Source organism: Oculina patagonica, chromosome 12 (assembly GCF_052425735.1).
Source record: "Oculina patagonica isolate OP01 chromosome 12, crgOcupat, whole genome shotgun sequence".
NCBI lineage: Eukaryota > Metazoa > Cnidaria > Anthozoa > Scleractinia > Oculinidae > Oculina > Oculina patagonica.
This window is the reverse complement of record NC_135769.1, coordinates 9,174,033-9,194,794: the sequence shown is the minus strand read 5'-3', so window position 1 is coordinate 9,194,794 and position 20,762 is coordinate 9,174,033. Positions and strand designations below refer to the sequence as shown.

Below are 20,762 nucleotides of genomic sequence, written 5' to 3'. Positions count from 1 at the left end.
CGGTATAGCGGACCCCCGAGGAAACAGCCTATTTTTTTTTTCATTCATCAGAAAAGAAAAAAATGCGCGAATTTTTTATTTGTTATTTATTTGATTCGAAAAAAGGTAGTTATTTCAATGGAATAACAATAAGGTAAAACCTTAGCTAATTCCCCTTTTTTGTATGTGTGTTGACATGTTCAATATTGCTTTGCTATTATTATTTTTATTATTATTTGTAAACACTGGCATCGGATTTAAAATTTATTTTAAGATTAATAAATTGTATAGAGGTGGCTCGCCATTGGTATAAATCGTGACTTAAAATAAACATTCTGTAGGTTTTTTATGCTGTATAATGGCAGTCAGAAAAAAAATAAATAATTAACATTGCAGGGTTAGGGATATAGGTAATAAAATTGTCAAATAAGTGGATGTACCTATTTTAATTATCCATATCTTGAGTTGCAAGCTCATAAATTTTCTGGAAGTTTTTTTTCTGTATGTTAATAATTTAATTTTTTTATTCTCTTGTGCTTTGAGTCACCCAATCTCAGAAGACATGGGTAAGAGCAATGGATCAAATTGGCAGTGGTTTGGTATCAAATCATCAGGGTCTTGAGTTATTAGCTCTCTCTTGCTAAAAATCCTGACTGCCTCAATCTTAGAACTTTGATTTGAACCCTCCGGGACACTAGTAGGGGAAGAAGAAGTCAGAAAATGTTGGCTGCTAGAGTATAAGATGGTTCATCCGATTAGTCTCTTTGCAGTTGCAGTAGTGTGACTAAGGAACGTTTCAAAATATCACTAGCTACCTATTGGGAATATGAGGCCTAAAACTCTTCCTGTAAATACATGCATGCAATATGAAACATGTGGAATTTTTATATGTGGGGTCAGTGGCACTGCATAAATTGATTGTGTAACCCAAACAGTTGTAAATAATGAAGGGTGCCTGATATAAATTTGTTGTACTATAATTCAGGCATTATGAAGTTACAATAAAAGTTTTAGTTGGGTGGTCTGAGTGATCCTGATATGAAAAGTGTTAAAAAGGAAAATATTAATATTTAAAATAAAAACAAAATAGTCTGGTGTATCAATGGAGTGTTTTAAAAGTATCTTGTCCTCAAATATTGTTTTAAGCTACTTCTTTTGCTTGAGGTGGAAAAGAAAAATAGAAAAATTACAGTGTAGTATTATAAAATAGTATAAAAATAATTTTTGTTACAGAAATAATTTTTTACTGCCTAGCCCTGCCGGCTAAGAGAAACGAAAAGGGCTATGGGGACGAGAATGCCTCAGTCTCAGTCTCTCGCAAACTGTACTTCCAAGATGGCGGATGTGTCGGAGGGGACGTGAAATTCAACTGCTGGAAAATTCAACTCACGTTTACTCGCACTAAAGCCAACTAGACGATCAAAAATGGGCGTAATTTCTAGGTTTGTAACCACTCTTTAAATTCTTAAGCTTTTTAGTTTAGTTTCAGGGCGAATTAGTTGCGAAATGTGGAGTAAATTATGCTTGGGTTTGCTCGGTTTTAGCGTCGTTTTACACCAGCGTACGTAAGATTATGCTTGTACCGCACTTGTTTAAGCTTCCCTTTTTCAAATAGCTATTAAGACAACTAACTCTAGGCTTATTAATAAGCTTACTGAACGGTAAATCTTGCTGATCTAAAAGTTAAAGTTGAACTAGAAAAAAAAAACTTAAAAAATATCATGTTGCTATTCGTACATGAATAAAGGCTGCGTACAGGCTTTGCCTTCTAGTGACCTTCGCTAAAGAAGATCTGTTAATGTATTCCACGAAATTACTGCAAATTTGACGCTGTGAAGATAAAAGTTCGAACAACAATGATTGAAATTATTAAAGGTGAAATGAATTGTTGCTTACCCTGAAGAATCACGTACGAAAAGCAAATATAAGTCGGCCTGCGGTCTAACTGCTCTACCACTTAAAATTTACATTAAGTGTCATCGAGTGAGTCATTTGCATAGTAAAGGGACTATGCAAATTAGTCTGGCTCAAAGAAACAGTGCTCATTAAAATCACTTAATTATTCTTAAGTTTTTTTTTTTTTTTTTTTTTTTTTGTTTAAAAAAAAAAAAAAGAAAAAAAACAGCGCAGACGGACTGGAATTCATCTGGTATAATTAATAAATTATTTGGGGATGCACAATGTACGAGCCGGCATGCAATGCACCTGAAAACCCACAAGGCACTGAAAAACTGTGCGACACAAATAAATCATTTTCAGTTCTTTTTTCGTGATCTTTTAGCTGTTCATACTTGTGCTAGCACCACTTCGATCACATTTTATTTCTGTCCACGGAAAGAATGTATTTCAAAGCTATCTGAAATGTGTTTATAAAATCTTATCAAGCTGGGGTTTGTTTTGATCTATGATGTTAAATGATCTTCTGAACATGAGCCTTGATAAATATTAACTTATATCACTTGTGCTTCTTTTGCCATAATTGCATTTAATTGCGTTTTGTTTGGCACTTGCGGTGCTTGGGTATATCAGGTTTTATTAAATTCTCAACCTCGGATATTGCATTTCTAGCTTTCTGATTGGTTCACTGAATCCCGGTTATCAGCTCGTATACCTATGTTTGACCTTATATGGGAAATGAGTGCGGCAAGTGTCGCTCAGCGTAAAATTTTTCTATGGGAAGCGACAGTTCCATCAGAAAAAATGGTTGAAAACAGCAAATTTGGCGAGCTTTTTGAACAAGAAATAATCAGCGGTGCCTACAAAAACCACAGAAATGCCATAGTAAAATTAACTACCCAAAACAAAAGGATTGATGCGAAAAGTTTAATTAATAATACTTGTAAATGCACAACAAGAGCGAGTGAATAAAGTAGAAAGGCAGCAAATAATTTACGAAAGAACGGCAAACTGACACAGTTTCATTCATTGTACGTCATAAAATTAGGCTCAGCACTTCTGTAAAGATTGTTACCTTTCAATCTTGGTCTTGTCCTTTTATACTTCAATAAACCTGTTCCACTTTGAGCTCAATTTCGCTACAAATAATATAGCAGTCTTGATGACAGCCGCCGAGCCGTAAATTACAAGTACAATGTAAACACTTGCTTCGTTCTACTTGCAGAAGACGTGTAGTTTCCAGAAAAGCTTTTGCTTCGGATCATCCCGTAAATCTTAACTGTTGTCACAATTTTCAGGATACATAGACGACCTTAGAGGAGATTTTTCGATGAAAATCTTGGGAAGAAAACTCTCTCGCTCGCTTTCCTTGCGTGTTTCATTCAACTCAAGAAGTGAACGCCGCGCCACAAATTTTCCCGCCTCCACATACTATCACTTCGTTTACATCAAACTGAAATGTCCAGTCGATTTAAACTTAAAGAAGAATTTAATAAAACAATTATTCTATTCGCCCTTGTTGGATACGAGTCGTTATAGCCAACTCGGCGCTTCGCGCCTCGTTGGCTATTTACCACCTCGTATCCAACGCGGGCTCATAGAATAATTGTTAAATATATATCTGTAAAGAAAACAAATTTTGTTTTCTTTACAGATATATATAACCTAATTATAACAATAATAATAAATTATTGTTATATTTACCTCACTAGAATTGAAAAATAATAATAAAAAAAATAAATGGGGTTATATAATCAAGTAGTCCATACAGCTTATGCAATACTTAAAATAGGATTGAGAGCTTTGGTATTGTTCTCTATTCAGACCTCTCGATTGTCCTGCTTGTGTACATGTACGTAAAGGGAAGCAACCAAAAGTTTTATCACTATTGGGCAAGTGTCGTTTCCTGAGTGCACCAAATTTTTTCTTATCATTATGGTGTGGATTAAGACATGCACGTGTTAAAAACAAAAATGGATTGATTGCTTGCTTGTTTGATTGATTGAAATTAGAAATTATCCAACACAGTTGGAGGATTAGTAGCCCCCTTTCAATGTGTGACAATGGGGCAATGAGATGATAGTCTATCGCAGTGTTACTCCCCAGTGTTAGTTTGCCAGTACCCATTAATTTTATACATCTGGGTGAAGAGAGGCATTGCTAGATAAAAGTGTCTTGCCCAAGAACACAACTCAATAACCCCAGCCAGGGCTTGAATCCCGACCAATCAATCTGGAGTTTACTGCTTCTCCCACATGCACTTCAATGGGTTTCAGCAAATGTAAACATGTACATGTACAGTGTATATAATAATAATAAATTAAAAGAATTATATTCAAATGTACTGCTACTGACAATCTTGCATTTTGACATCTGCAAAGACAAACACTTTCATACTCGCTACACATTAGTCCCTCTTGTTGATTGTCATTGCAGTTACTTAATGTTGACCTTTCTTCTACTTGCAAAAATATTCAGGGGGAGGTATGTTTGTTTTGTTTTGTTATATAATATCATAGGTGACAAATTAAATTTGTACAATTTCGCTTGAATTTCATCTAAGCCAGCTAGCCTTGGCCATGTAATAAATTTTTTGATGATATTTTATATTTCAAAATGTCAAAACGACTTCAAGACCTAAGCCAATTACATATAAATGGCATCGAGCGGATTTTTGAGCGTTTTACACAGGCACCGTTTTAAGTTCATTTAAGACGAACTACTGTGAGTCATAATGTGAGAAATAATTGACAGTTGATTCATCTTTGAAACTTTTTGTCAACAGCAAAAAGGACTCTCTAAAAGGTTTTCTTCAAAGACTAAAAAACTTGCGAACTTGAGCAAAATGTACATGTATGCTTTCAACTTTTCAAAGCTCGGAGTCCGCGATGCAATATACCAGTCAAAAACCTACGATTGCAAGCGTAATTTGTCACCTATGATATTAAAATGTAATCAAATGGTAGACTCGTGAAATTAGAAAATAATTTCACTTGCATTTTGTCAAAATGCTAATAATTTCCCGAGCCTTTAGGCGAGCGTGAAATTATTTCCTAATTTCACTCGTCACCATTTGATTACCAATACTAATCTGTGGAAGACACGGTGGTTTGATGATTAGCAAGCTAGACTCTGGATTGAGCGATCTGGGTTTGAGTTTCTGTGTTGTGATCCTGGGCAAGATACTACTCTCACAGTGCCTCTCTCCACCCAGGCCCCAGTTGTTTGAAGGGTGGATAATGCTATCCACCGGATAAATCACTATCCAGTGTATAGCATAGTATGTTTGTCAACACTTACATATATCCACTGGAAAGCCATTTATCCTCCAGGTAAAGCATTATCCACCCTTTGAACAACCGGGACCTGGTCTATAAATGAGTACCAAAAAATTGAATGCTGGGGGTGTTCCTGCAATGGACTGGCATCCCATCCAGGGAAGGGGGTAGTGGTACAGATACTCCTAGGTTGCTTCATCCTATGGAAATGGGGATAAGGCCTGACTTGATGGGCCACTGCAGGCTCAAATGAAGGCTTTATTGTTGAGTCGGAGCTCCAGGCTAATAACATACAATAAATATCTGACTGGATTTTGAAAAAATATGCCCGCAGACTTTTTAGTCCAATGCGGCCTGTGGCCTCGCTGGTCAAAACTTGAGGGGGCTGCGCGTCAAGACTTATGCCCAGACCTGGCCCAGGGACAGGGCTTTTAGCTGGTGGCTGGCTGGCGGCTATCTTTGAAAAGCAAGGGGGGAGAGGTTGGGTTAGATTTGGTACTCTGAGTGTTTTACTTTACGCTTTCTTGCATGTTCTAGTGTTGAACCCTGTCTGTTGGCTGAGCTGCTTTCCTTGGTGGGATGCGAGCCTTTGGACAGAGGGCCACCCCCTGATGGAGCAGAGGTCCGGCGGTACTCATCAAGTTGCAATCGGATGGCCAGGGGGGTGCCCTGGGGAAGTGTGCCCAGGTATGTTTTTGCAAATCCAGTCAGATAAATGTATAATATAAATAATAGATATATATATTTAACAATTAGACTACGAGCCCGAGTTTTCTATGAGCAAATAGTCAACAAGGCGCAGCCGAGTTGACTATCGCTCATAGAAAACGAAGGCGAGTAGTCTAATTGTTTTAGTAGAGACTCTAAAGGATTGCAGTCCAATACCTACAATATTGTGCACTTTGAAGACAAAAATCAATAAAATTTACCACTTAATTAGCTACGCGCGCGCGACTGTTTTCTATCGGCGAACAGAAAACAGTGGGAGAACCAATCAGAGTCGCGGATTTCCAATAGAACACAGCTGAGTTTCTACTAAATATATATATATATATATAACTTCAAATTTCTTGTGTGGAACGATTTTCGGAGAGCGCTCAACTTTTTTAGGAGCGGTACAAAATTATTTAAAAAGGTTCCAGGCTTCAATAGTATTCCATTGATTTATTGCAACAGCTCTGTTTCGTATGGTCAAAAGATGACCACACTCTTCAGGCAATTTTTTCGAATGACCGTTAATTTGTTACGTAATGCTAAAAGAAATGTTTGAAGAATAAAAGAAGTCTAATTACAATTAAAAAACAAAATATTTACGACAAAACCGGTGCTATCAATAATGATGTAATACTAGCAAACGTAATTGCGACAGGAAAATAAAGTCAAAACACCAAATGCATTCCAAGACACTCAAATGTTCAAAATTACCAGGATTTCTCTCGCTGAGAAAAATCATATCTTAACACTGTTAAAGATAATAATTTTATTATGATATCTTTCACATGTGAAGATATAGATTTTGACACGTGTGCTGAAGAATTTGCCTTGTTTCAATGCTGAATGAGCCTAAGTTTAAAGTCGAAACATCTTTGGATATTCCTCGGCAACCTTCGGAAATTTTCTGAAACGTTCGTATGAGCTTCAGACAGCATTTTGAAAATCTTCGGAAATCTTCAGAAAATGTGCGGAAATCTTCGGAAAACTATCAAAAACCTCGTTTTTTATAGGTTTATAAAATGAATAATACATGGTTGCTTGGAGATATGAAATTTCTCTTCTTGTGTTGGAATCGATATGATAATCTCGATTTGCACACTCAAAGATAAATTTCATATCTCCAAACAACCATGTATTATCCGCTATATACTTTTTTGCAGTTTAATTAGATTGCCATGTAGCATTCAATCACATTGTATTAATCGTTTTTGCTTTTGCAGCTGAATAAACATCCTGGTTCTCAATACTTTCTGACACATGTTCTACATGTACTCAAGTACATGTAATCTACAAATTGTTGCAGAATGGCAGACTTCTCCTTATCATGGAAGGTAAGTGCTTGTGGGTACAAAGTGGAGGGGAAGGCAAGGGGGAGAATGGAACTTAATTTTTAATTTGCTTTTCACAAATCACAGAACAAAAACAAATGTTTTTACAATCCTCAGTAACCCTCCAAGTAAAGACCATTTTAGTCGCCATGGCGACTAAAATTTCGGAGCTGGTGACTAAATTGGATTAGAAGTTGCCAGCCTGGCAACTAAAATTAAGAAGAAGGATTGAAAGCATGAGTGACTAAAATTTTTCACTGGCAACCAAACTAGAGCAGTCGGTGGCCAAATGGCCACTAAGGAAAAAATTGACTTGGAGGGTTGCTCAGAAATACATGATAACAGAAAAGCTTAATTATTTGATTCATGGATGTGATTCACAAAATTTGTCAATTAGGAATGCAGTCATGACCCCCTAGAGCAGTGCCATTACCTATTACCGTAAACACCCGCCTATAAGCCGCACCCGCAGATAAGCCGCACCCCGAGTTTAACAACTCAAATGTTGGAAAAAAGTTTTTTGAAAGTAAATCAAAGAAAATCCAAAGTCGAGTCAAAAATCCAAAGTTGAGTCTTTAGGAAGTCTTCATCATCGAACGTAAACTCAATGAACATTGAAACAGAAAATACTTCAGTCTTACCCACAATTTGAGCTCTTTAATATAATGAAAACCAACTTTGACATATTATGAGTGATCTTTTTCTGGCATTTGTTGACAGGTATTTCTTCATTCAACGCAGTTTTTCCATAGATTTTTGTGTCACAACAACAAGAACACGCGTTTGCAGAACGTTCGTAGCTTAGTAACCAGGCATTTGATCGGACGCGAAATATGGGACTAGGGCGAGAACGTAAAGCAAAACAAGATGGCGATGGAGGCGTTCGGGTTTCGTGGCTATCATATCGACAAATTAAAGAGATTTGGGAGCCATCTATTGGAGATAAACTTGTTGCATAAAGAGAGTTTCGTAATCAGTTCGACAAATTTTCCATCAAAGTGCAAAATGAGAAAGAAACAATTGGCCATCGTACTCGTGAATACTCGTGGTATTTTCTCGCTCGTAAAAGTATCAATATTACTGTTAAAGTTATAGGCCATTGTCGACACTGCAAATAGTATAGGAGCTGTCAAACTTGCAAAAGCAATGACCGGTGCTCTCTTGTAGTTTTATGTTATGTTTATTTACATAATTTTCCATAAATTAGCATCAGTTAACGAAAATTTACGGCACCTTTTCCGAATGTTCCCGCAGATAAGCCGCACCCCCGCTTTCGAGCGAAAATTTTTGGAAAAAAGGTGCGGCTTATCTGCGGGTTTTTACGGTAATTTCCTGAATAGATTGATATTCGATGGTGACTAATAAAATAGAATGAATGTCTCCCAAGGTTAGGTTTGCACATTTCGTATCTTTAAAGGGACTAGATCAGGGAATCACAGCTGAGTTAAGTCTATTTTATTAAGTTTTCCCTTTATTACAAACAAATACAGTTAATGTCTCCCTGGCATATGTATCACTGCGACAGCAGTAGATGTTGTTTTTATGCCAATTTTTTAAGTAAGAAGTTTTGTTTCATTGCTTGTTTTCGCAACAATTTCGCTTACATACCGACGAAGGCTGACCAAAGTGATCTGAACTTCTTTACTATCTACGATCAAAGCTACCTGACATGAAAAGTCAGGAATCGCTCAGGTATCCGTGATCCGCTGTATTTTCTGCCTGTACGCGGCTCGAACAACAACATAGCACCAGCAAACCACAAAACTGCAAGACCAGGGCTGTGCTCTAAGGGTGCCCGGGTGCCTCAGGCGACTAACTTTTGTCTTTGGGCGCCAAGATAATCTTATTTCTTTCATATAAGCTTTATGCTGGGCACCCTGGATCTTATAGTTTGGAACCTTTGCGCTCCTTGTAATTTTTCTTAGAGCACAGCCTTGAAGACAGTGTGATAAACTCATATTGGTCACCATCAGTGTAGTTTCCTTATTGATAGCGAGTGTAAGGCCACAGACGGAGTAAAATTAACATGCTGCTATACCGGTAGTTGCTAAAAGGTTTTCCTGTTTGTAAAGGGTGGGAAATTAAGATACGGTGTGGGATGTTTGTGTAAATAATATATCAAGACACTGCACGAAACACATTGGGAAAATCGAATGAAGAACAAACAGGCTAGCAGGTGCACTGATCAATATGTTTTTCTCCGATATCTTTAATTTGAACACGTTCCACGTCCATTGTTATTGGAATATTAAAATATAGGAGCTATTATGGCCAATCTAGGCTGAATTTACTAATTTCATATCTTGTTGTTTAATGTACCCACGTGTTGTCAAGATGAAGCAATTAATAAAGCAGACTTGGCAAAACAACTGATAACTTTGGATCTGTGTCTGCGTGACTAACACTTCATCATTTATAATACCGTAGAAATGATCTAATAAACGCCTGGGGCGTCTATCAAATTTTATATAATAACCTGAATTCTACGCGCATTTTGATTGGTTCTTACTTATGATCTATCAGAGGACAGACACATGGATGACGTCACGCGGTGGTGTGACTCGCGCGCGTGATCAGAGTTCATAGTCCAAATCAGAGTTGTCGGCAAAGTTTTTCAAACTTGCGGGGCCACAACAAAGCAAAAAAGTTCAGCTTAATTACAAATCTTCAGTGAGAAAAATACGCCAAGCATCGTTCACCTTTCGAAGCATTTAACTGGGCGAAACAAGCTTGAAGAAGACAGTGAATTATTCGAGAAATTATCCGAAATCTGTATGAAAGTTTGACCGATGTTGTACAGTTGGACGACGCCACGGAAAACAAACGAATTGCGGTTGAACGCTTCGGTTAATGCTTACAGATTTGAACAACTTTCCAAATCGGAATAAAGGTTAGTTTTTTCATTGACTTTCAATTGACCATTTTTCTGTTTATTCAATCGGATTAACAATGCTTCGTGTTAACGAAAACTTAATAGTGAAATCAAAACAACTTAGCTCATTGGTACGGCAGCATTGCTCACACAGAAGTGTGCTGAAGTCTTGTGTTATTATATAAAACAAATAGATTTCATTTTGCCGTGCGTCTGTTCAGTAATAGATCACAGAAGACGTCAAAATGTGGTATGAACATCAGTGACCCACTCGGCTAGCGCCTCGTGGGCCACTTCTCTGTTCATACCACATTTTGACGTCATCTGTGATCTATTACTGAACAGACGCACGGCAAAATGAAGTCTATTTGTTAAGTAGCGGTCCTAGGAGAGGTGTAAAATAGATATGAGTTGTTTATTAGAGAGAGGCGTTTATTTCACTTTAATTCAAAGAACCTCAACAAAACAAATAAGAAAAAAAAGACGTGTAGTTTACTCACGGAGTAAGACAGAAAACAGAGTTTGTGAGTAAGAGACTAATCTATTCTGCGCTAATGCAAAGCCTGAAGATGTCGTTCACAGTTCGATATCAATGTCTTCATCGTCATCGGGGACAATCATGTTGGCATGATTGGCCTCTTCGATGTCCGAGTCAAGCAAAAAACTAAATAACTTGCATCATTTTACTTTATGGAGCGTTACCTTGGTTTTGAGGCGATTCTTGGAGGGGGCGTTTATTTGACATGGGGCGTTTATAAGAGGGGGGCGTCTAATACAAACTTTACACCTTAGGGGGGTGTTTATTTGGATACGAGGCGTTTATTTGACAGTGGGCGTTTATTAGATCATTTGCGGTATTATTTACAATTCAACAAGTTAATCAAAACAAGCTATTCTCTTTGTGACATGTCATTGTGTTTATGTTCAGCCTTAGTGAATAGAGCTATCAAAGGTTGGGTTCGGATGTACGGAACTTGACCCAAACGAGAACTGAGTTACTTCGTGACCTACGCTAGCTAAAGTGTTTAGGTCCGGCCTAAAGAGTATGATATATATTTTTGGCAAGAATATACAACAAAGGAAACCGTAAGCACTTAAAAGTGTTGTAACACAATCCACGACAGTCACATACCATCCACTCATGGAGAACTCTACCGGATGATAAGCTAGTAAAGAAATGAAGAATATGTACATGGAGAATGCTATTCGCTTGGCCTCACTAAAGTTTTCTGGAATGTTCCTAACTTGAAAACAGCAAAATGCGCAAAGTGACATGTGCAAGAAAACGAAAAAACATGTAACAAAGAAAATGATTTTTCCAACTAACATGCTATAGGCCTTGCACTCAATGAAAGCATATTCTTCTGGAAAAATGTGTTTCTCATTGATGGGTGGATCCAGGAGAAACCAAGGCAGTAAAAAGAGCAGTAGCAAACTGTACAGAATCATAACGATCACCGCTTGCGTTCTATCCGTAAGAGAGATTATTGTTAAATTTTGTATTATAGGAACTTTGAAAGCAACAGAAATGCGCAAGACTTTTATCAGCACAAGTGAAAGACACAGGTTGTAAGTAAGGTACCGCCAGGGATAAACGGTCTTGCATATTGTATTTGTAGGCTCAAAGAGGTTCATAAACACCAAAGACAACAGCAAAAGAATTGTTGTTAGGAGGGCAAGGCTCAGTTTCCTGTTGCATGCCTTGACAATGGGAGTGTTCCAAAATCTAAAGATAACAGCGATTGAAAACAGGGTGGCAATGACACCTAAGGCGCCAAATGCGATAACTGCAATTCCCCCTGTACTAGAATACTTCAAATTGGCCAAAGGCAAATCTACACACGCTGTTCTAGCTTCATTGGAACGTTTTCCTGTGGGACATTCAGTACAGCTTTTTGAACCAGGAGTCGGGCTGATGGTGCCGCGAGGACAAGTGACACACTGCCAGCAACATGGCGACGTTATAGATGTTCTGGTTCCCGCTGAGCATAGGTCCGAGCATTCAGATTTTGGCGAACGTCCTGCTTCATTGCTCCAAAAAATGTTTTTGTATAAATGTAACCGCTCAGTGGCGTCCCATTTTCAGACTACAACTTGTTTTAGTAGCTTAGCATCAGCTACTTGTTGGAAATTCACGATGTCGTAGGCAGCAGATCGCCTATCGCCAAATTCATCAAAATATATTTTTGCTGTTAGCCCGGTGAAGTTTACTTTGGAAAGCAGCATTTGCATGTCGTAAAGGTTGGTGTCAAGTTTTTTCTGGCTACTGTCTGCAGTTTTGTTGACATTCTGAGTTAAGATATTCAGAACGTGTGCCACGGAATATACAGCGTCGATGATGTATGGAATGTAGGAGCTGTACATGTCGTTAACAATGTCATCAAGGCACGTTTTGCTTTGGTTATTGAAGAGATGAATGTCGCTTTCCTTAGGGGATGAGCAGTTCTGTTTCAACTCCTTAATCTTGCTCCACAATTCCGGAAAGTTTGGCTCTCCAGCTTCATTAGCAAGTAAGGCTTTCAAATGTTGCCTAAAACCTCCATCGTAGAAATCGTGAGGTTGAAAGGCTATGGACCCATGAAGCGGGGAGAAGCCCGAACGAGGAAAAAAGTTCTCGTTTGACGAAAACGTTACCTCGCTTAGAATCCAAACTCGTCCAGAGAGTTTTTGTCTACTAACTTCCCTGAAAAACATTTTTTGAACGCTACCGTAAAGCCACAAGACGACAACTTTGATGTTTTCGCGCCACCTTAGCTTTGTAACAACATCGTTAATGCGCGGAAACTCGTTGGTTATGAGTTCTGTCATAGCTATGCAGAAAGAGTTATTTCTCTCCCAAGCTTCTTCAACTAGTCCCCACACTCCACTTCTACCATACGAATTATAGATACCCACAGCGGCGACATAAGTCCAGTTGAAGTGCTCTATGATGTCGGCCATCGCTTTTACACGAAAAGAATCCGAGGGCACTGTTCGATAGAAATTATTAAAATTTCTACTCAGCTCGGGACTCGTTGTTGTTCCGCTGATGCCTGATACATTAAAAACCTGAAGGAATCCACTTATGGCAAGTGCTGTGGAAGATTCCTCTGGTCCGATTAATGCCACGATCGATTTTTTCCCCATTTCCATTCTTGCTTGGTTCTTGCAGCACCTGTCCTTTACCAAGTCGTAAGTTAACCGTACTGCGTCTGTGACATTTTCACAATAAATCCTTATGTCGTAGCCAAGAGTTATGTTTCGAAGTATGTTTGAATCATTGTTAAGCTTTTCGATCGCGAAAATCATGGATAGGGCACGACCCAATCCCTTTGTATTGAACTCACCGCATTGGCCTCCTTGCTTTGCTTGGAAATTAACAGGGAAAAGTCCACCGATTACAAAATGCCCTTCCCTGTTCGGTGCTTGCACAGCGGCGATCCAGAACAGGCAAGAAATAACCAAATAGTGAGGTGGATTCTTGTTTCGACTCATCTTCAGAATTAAACCAGTCGGTAACACGTTGACTTTATTTATTTATTGTTGTCTTCGCGCGAAGGAGGTCTGTGTTTTGAGAAAAAAATCATTAAAGGCCTGAAAATAAAGTCAGTTTCGTAAAATTTCTCCGGTTCGCCATGGCTTTTATAGGTGATTAAATATTATTTGTTAGTTTACCTTTCAACCAGCGATGTTCTTTAAGTCATTTTAGTTCCAACTATAAGTATAAAAGCTGTCGTAAGGACAACAGAAATGTGAAGCTGTTGAATATGAACAGTTATTTAAAACACTTGTGGTTTCCGACAAAAGTTTTAATTTACATGTAAAACATCCAGGTGTTCAAAGGTTGTTGCTTAAAAAATAATATCGTGCTCCTGAAAGGACTGTCAGCTTATCTCGATGATGGTGTGTCTATTTCCTATTGTTATTTAATATAAAATTAATTATATACTGGCGCAATCGCCTTCTCTTACACAGCCGAGTGGCAGACTCGAGCGAAAGTTAATTAATAATGCAAATGCAGAGTGAATACGAGATTGGATTGGCCCGCGATTTTCACGACTCGAAAAATGTTTTAGGCCCAGTGCACACTAATCCGGATGAATTTGAAAACGTATCTTTTTTTCGCCGGTTTGGCCAACCGTCACATTTATCCAGATAAATTGTCCACCGAAATCGGAGCTTTTCGAAAACGGTCTTTAAAGTGGATTAATTTGAAAACGCCGGCTTTGCGTTTTGGTGTGGACGAAAAACATTTTGAAAACGGAACTCTTCGAAAAAGATCTTCAAAGTAGGCATTTGAAAACGCAGTTTATCCGTTTTTGACCAAATCAGTTGCGTTTTTTAATTTGTCCGGACCAGTGTGGACGGAAAATATTTCAGACGGCGTTTTTCAAATTATTCCTTATTCCAATTTATTCAAATTAATGTAGACGGGGCCTTAGTCCACACATCGCTTTCCTTTTCAAATTGGCATTTAACTGGCTTCTATAAGACGGCACTTTAATTTCGTTCTTTTGTTTTCACAGACTCTAATCACGCGACAGAACCGAAAATTGGAATTTTCTTTTGTTTCGTCAAAAAGACCCTTTTGGGGAACTGTTTTCAAAAATATTGTTTAAAAGTTTCAGCGAGTTTAATTTTTGAAAAGTCCGGAGGAGCCAACTATGGAGGATAAACTTTACGCAAAATTAGGCATTTTCAATACGCCAGAACAGAAAGAAGAAAACTTGCTTTGGTTTCATTTTTACACAGTTTTTAATTTGTCCTTTGGTCATTTTGTCGATGTTGAACGTTAACTCAAAATTTGAACTCTAACTCTTGAAAATGATACACAAGCCAAGAATGCCATACAGTAAAAGTTCTGTTAAGCTCTTATGCTCCCCTCAGTTATTTTTTGTTATAAGCCCATACACCTCTATAATAAAAGCTATCTTCCCCCTCCAAAGATGACCTAACCTTTATAAATCTACAATGATACTGTGGGTAGGCAAAACTAGATTGTTAACAATTATTTTTGTTACTGTAGGATCAACAAAGATAACTGGTAAAGAAAACTGACGCCCCTTTAAGGGTCGACAAAGGCAAAGGCAAAAAATGCAGAGGGACATAACAAGTACATTTATGACGACAAGGCTTGTATCAGCAGGAACTGTGATTCATGTGGAATGGACAGCCTGCAGATGCTTGATGAAGAAATGGTGGCCATCCCCATTGCACGGACCTACTAAACAGGTTCCCTACACATCAATATCATACCAACTGGTGGCTTGTGCAACTCGAGTACCTGTTACAGCTGTAGCTAACTTACGACACGAGATTATGTTTGTTACATGCATGACTATTCTGAAAACTACTCTTGCAAGTACATCAGAATGAGATGCACCTACAAAGAGGCATCCATCCATGTACCGGTATGTCACATGTTTCTACAGACATGCCCTTGAAGACACTAGTGGAATTGAAGCACACCAGGTGATCCAGTTTTTTTTTTTAATTAAACCCACTGTTTCTGAAACCATCACTCTGTTCATCAGTAGAGAACACTTATCGCTGACAAGTCGACTGAATACCAAACTAAACTCATGCTTGAGTTCGTGGAGGGTTGCTCGTGAGTTCAGTACAAGAATTACCACTGTATGGGAGATGTCAGTTTCTCGGAACTGACTCTGTTACTTTTATGAGACTTCGCACGCTAAGCTGCAACAGAATGGAGAAAGAGTAAGCCTCACAGGGCATTAATCAGAACACAGATTTACAGACACTTCGAGGATGTCTGTGTGAGAGAGGTGCAGTTATTTAATGGTAAGTGCATGGGACTCCGAGTTGAGAGATGAGTTAAGACCAGGGCTGGGTTGTTCAAAAGCCGAATAACTTGACTAATCCAGGATTAAAAGTTGGTCGAGGTTTTAATTTCCTTTTCATGAAAGTGTCTTTCATTGCTGATGTTTTGTGGAGTTGAAAATAGTCGACGCCAAAACTAGAGGACAAACAGAAAACCTCACTGAAAATAACAAAACTGGAAATCAAATTCAAGGATTAGCTTAACCAACCCACACTCGTGAATAACCGCGCCCTGAAAGAGGACAAAATTAAAATGTGTTATGTTCTAATGAGCAAGACACTTTGCTCGCAGTGCCTTCTTCCACTTAGGAGTATTTTAGTGAATAAACCCTTTAGGGCGGCTGGTTCATTGGAGGATATTACCTGAGACTTAAAGATTGTCCGAAAAATGAACAGTTTAAATCCTTACTCCAGATAAAATCCATAGTCGTGAAATTATCGGAATAGACAGTTTGCGGAAGCTTAACAAACAAACAAATTGAGGCCATTTTGAAGTCAACATTAGTTACCATGACAACACGAAAGGGCTCAAACGTACCCTGGATAAAACTTGTTCAATTCCAATGTTTGGATCTGACCGCGGCGTTTAGGGTCACCTTATTCTGATGGGATACTAACACCACAAACGACTTCTTGTGTGGCTCGTTTGATTCTAGTCTTAAGATGCATTACATTAACAATTTGACGTAGTTTTGCAGTCAATCCTTCACTTCGTTCATTCGAGTTAATGATCTGTCTGCAAAAACTTGTTCCGGTTTAGAAGGGCCAGTGGAGATTCATTTTAATTTTTGCTGACGCCAGATAAATTCAACACAACAATAGACCCTGAAATCTTGCCATGCAGTTTGCACGTGCAAAAATAGAAGTGTGATTTTTGATCTTGAACCTAATTTGCATTTTTTTCTTCAGTTCCTCGTGGTCACATTTTTAACGTCTCCTGAAGTTGAAATTGAAGCGAACGCCTGAATACTCGTCAATGCACTTGAAGACCTTACGTGGACAAACAGACCATGTGCAGCATTTGCGAACTGGCAACTCAGAAGCGAATTTATTCAGTTACGGACAAAACAAGGTAAAGCCTGGTTTTCACTAGCGACGCAAGCACAAGCGCAAGGATAACAGCTCTTATTTCTCCGTGAAAACGGCTTCGACTCAAGCAAAAGCACAAGCGCATTGCAGTTTTATGCTTGTGCTTGTGCTTGCGGGAAGCACAAGCACAAGGATCAAAATTTGTCCTTTTTGCGTGATTGCGCTTGTGCTTGCGTCGCTATGAAAACCAGGCTAAGTATGTTGCAAAACTGTTTTTTTTTTTAAAGTTTGAAGTATTGAACACGGTGGAAGTAGAGTTAAAAATACTAAAGTGTGCGGGAGAAATGAATGCAACATTTAACCCATCAAATGCATATTGGCACGGCAGAGAGGTGTCTCAAATGCTGTTCAGTTTTGGCATCGTGAGATCGTCGTACATTTATTGAATTAAGATAATTGTAATTCATATTAGTTTGTCGTTTTGAATGAGATGCAAGCGTCTTGGTTATTGAAAATTAACAAGGGCTTAGCAAACTACTCAATTCGTTGGGGTGGGTCTTTCGTAAGATAAATTGAGAGCCAATTTATGGAATATTGATTTCAATTATTATGATTGAAATAGTTACTCAATATTTTGACTTGTCTACTACACAAGCCGTTTGTCTTTTATACAAGCACCGAAATTGCCTGAAACGTACAATATTTTCTAATACTGAAAGCAACCCGATATATTTGCCGTACTATCATCCTTTGTAAATCATTTTATGTGAAAATATTGAATTGTACAAAGCTAAATCATTTGAGAATTTCATGATTATCTTCTTGACTTAGCAGGTTACCATAACAACTGAATAATCTGTCAAAACACTCTTATATTAATCTTTTTGAGATTACAACTAAAATTGAGCTCGGTAAACCCCATAGTCTTCGTTGAATATTTGGAAAAATTTAAAACAATCCGCGGATGGCCAGGTACAACTATCATCTAAATCTTGCAAAATTCAAAGTGGCTCTGGATGTGTATTCATATAAATTTGTATTTGCCTCTCTCCAGGATAGTGTCAAGCATCAAATGGAAAAAGCTGAAAATCAAAAGAATAATCTCAAGAGGGAAGAAAAACTTCAGGATGGCGTCAGGATCTGTCCATAAGGTAAATTGATTCATAATTTAAACATACCAAGCAGTGGGTTTAGTTATGGTCAAAGGCGGCTAATGCTGATGGAAAGACTCATTAACCCCCCGAGGCCGCGAAAAACAATTTTCCTTTCGCGGAGCGCTGGCTGCGCAGGAAAACCAGGCTTTTTGACCGGAGTTTTTTCTTCCCTTTTTTGAGTGTTTTGATCGCGGAAAAGTTTTTGTTTTTATTGTTTTCGAGGTTTACTATTGACGCTGTCACTACAACTTCGGTTTCACTCAAAGTATACGCCTATAAATTTAAAATCGAACTACATGTATAAGAAACGTCTATCGAAAAAACTATCGAGTAGGTTACAGTAGGTATGGTTCCCAAAAACTGTTTTTATTAAATCCTTTCCTTTCCCTATTTTCAATGTTTTCTGCTGTTTATCGCTGGAAATTTGCGGCGTGGAAATTTGCCGAACATTCATCCGATTTTTGTTAAATTCGGTTGATTTGTCAATACTTTTTTCTATTGAAATCAAGTTCGAGTAAGTTAATACACTGAATAATATTAACTAAATCGGGGTCAGGCTTCCCAATTTCTTTGCTACTAAGCGATCGCCAGTGATTATACAAAAACTAAGATCTTAACACAGAGGTGCACTATAAAAAGGAGATTCCCAAAAAAGACAAGGATCCATCTGGCAATCGACAATAAGAGACAATAGGTGAGAATTAGTGAAGAATAAAATGTGCTGGTTTTCTTTTCTAATTATTACAAACCAAGAAGAATACAAGTTTTTATCAGTAGTTTCGATTACCATTTTGCTTTTGCAAGAAATTGATAAAACCGTCAACATTTTGACATAGTATTTTCACAACCAGCTAGCGTGTTAACGTTGAGCAAACCACGCGGAATTCAAACTCGCTTAAATTTCATATTTGAAGTTCTTAGCAATAATAATAATATTTTCTACAAGTTTCAGTTCACTTCGTACGAGGAATAAATTCCACAACTAGACACCACATTATTTGTAAAACTCTTTGTTTATAGGGGATTTGAAATTTGCAGCCTGGGAAAACGGACATTTTTCAAGCGTCTTGTTTCCACGTGCAACCTTGTGTTTAAGCACTTAAATGTAAACTTTGCTGCTGCCATGTCGATAACATCAAGACTATCAGAAGTGAAACTTCATCAACTTCCAGAGCCGGTTGCAATAAACATTACAAATGTCATTTTCTGCTGAACTTAAATATTGAAATCGTGAGTATGGTAATATGCAAAAGACCATTTTTTTGTTTGTTTGTTGCCCATCTCGGATTACGTGATGTCATCTGGGGAATTGTTTCTTTGTTTAGTTAAAAATCATAAATTCATATACGCGTATATTGAAGTTAGTTTTTTAATAAAAAACTCTCCCGATTACCGTTACGTGATCTTAAATAGAACAACAAATAAGTGGAATTCAGATATCGAACAAAAAGTTTCATATTCCGTTCAGCAAAATAAGCGCCTTCAAAACTGAAAGCAAATATAAAATATTTGGTAAAGAGTTTCTGTATCACTGCACTTACAGATTTATTTTTTATTGATCAGTATTTTTATGCTTTTTTACAGGTTGCTAGATGAAGTTGCTGATTCACGCCAAGCAAGAATCATCAATCATTAATCAAGAATCAAGCGAAGGACAAGTTTACTTTAAGGTTGTAGACAAACTTATATAATTTCAAGATCATTTGGAAAAAATCGAAGTTTTTTTTCTGATAAAAACCACTAGCCGAGATTAGAATTAGTTTTAAAGTCAAAGGCTGAGCACAAGTCATTTCATTTCGAATTGGCCGTTGTATAAGTTAAGGTAAGATTTTCTCAATTGCTTTCATATCATTTAATTTGTTGTTAACTAAGTGCTTTCAGTTGTCTTATCGGTTTAAAATTTATCAAATCCCCGTCAAAAGCTTCAGGAAAATATGCAGGCCAGTGTTTTCCTTGTAACATCTGTTTTAAATATTTTTAATTTTCCCGCCAAAAGACTTAGAAAAATACGGGCGCTTAAAATACGCATGCGTCATTGTTTATAACATTTGTTTAAATGTTTTTAATTTTCCCGCCAAAAGACTTAGAAAAATACGGCGCTCAAAATACGCATGCGCCATTTTTTTTTTAAAAAAAGATGTTTTTGCACAATATGTAGTCTAGATAGTCAATAAAGTAAAATTACATTTTTGTCTCTTCTCTTTGATATTATTATATTTAATAAAGATAGCTCAATAAAGACAACAATTTACTTTGTAAACTTTTTTATTTTCCTTTCTAAAATATTTCAAACAATTGTTTTGTGTTGCAATTAACTTTTCTCAAATCTTTAATTTGTAAATGTAAAATCGATTAAATTAATAAAAAAGGTGTGAAGAAAAATTCTTCCCTATATATACTAAGTCTTTTGGCGGGAAAATTTGGAAAAATTTGCACAGCGTTTCCCCTGACAACAATTTCGGCAAAAAATACAAAATGGCTTCCCTTAACATTTTTCCGCCAAAAGAATGCAAACATCACCTCGTGCAAAGAATAATAAAAAGCCAGACTTTCTTTTCTCGCCCCTTCAAAACTGATTTAGATTTTAGCTTAATTATTTTCTAAACCAAAAATTAAAGCCAATCTCCGAATTATTTCTTTTAAAAATTCTTGCACGAGATGGTGTAAACATGTTAACTATTAAAAGCAACAT

The 20,762-nt window shown here is 37.5% G+C and overlaps 1 long non-coding RNA gene and 1 pseudogene across 1 annotated transcript; one reads left to right on the top strand and one right to left on the bottom strand.

The window, feature by feature from the left end:
- Positions 1-1,303: 1,303 nt before the first annotated feature.
- On the top strand, positions 1,304-20,256 carry LOC144632871 (uncharacterized). The gene is made up of 6 exons (XR_013566960.1): positions 1,304-1,421; positions 7,088-7,198; positions 15,073-15,848; positions 16,797-16,959; positions 17,971-18,067; positions 19,655-20,256. It is a non-coding gene; the product is annotated as an uncharacterized LOC144632871 (long non-coding RNA).
- On the bottom strand, positions 10,626-13,541 carry LOC144632084 (extracellular calcium-sensing receptor-like; annotated as a pseudogene).
- Positions 20,257-20,762: the final 506 nt, after the last annotated feature.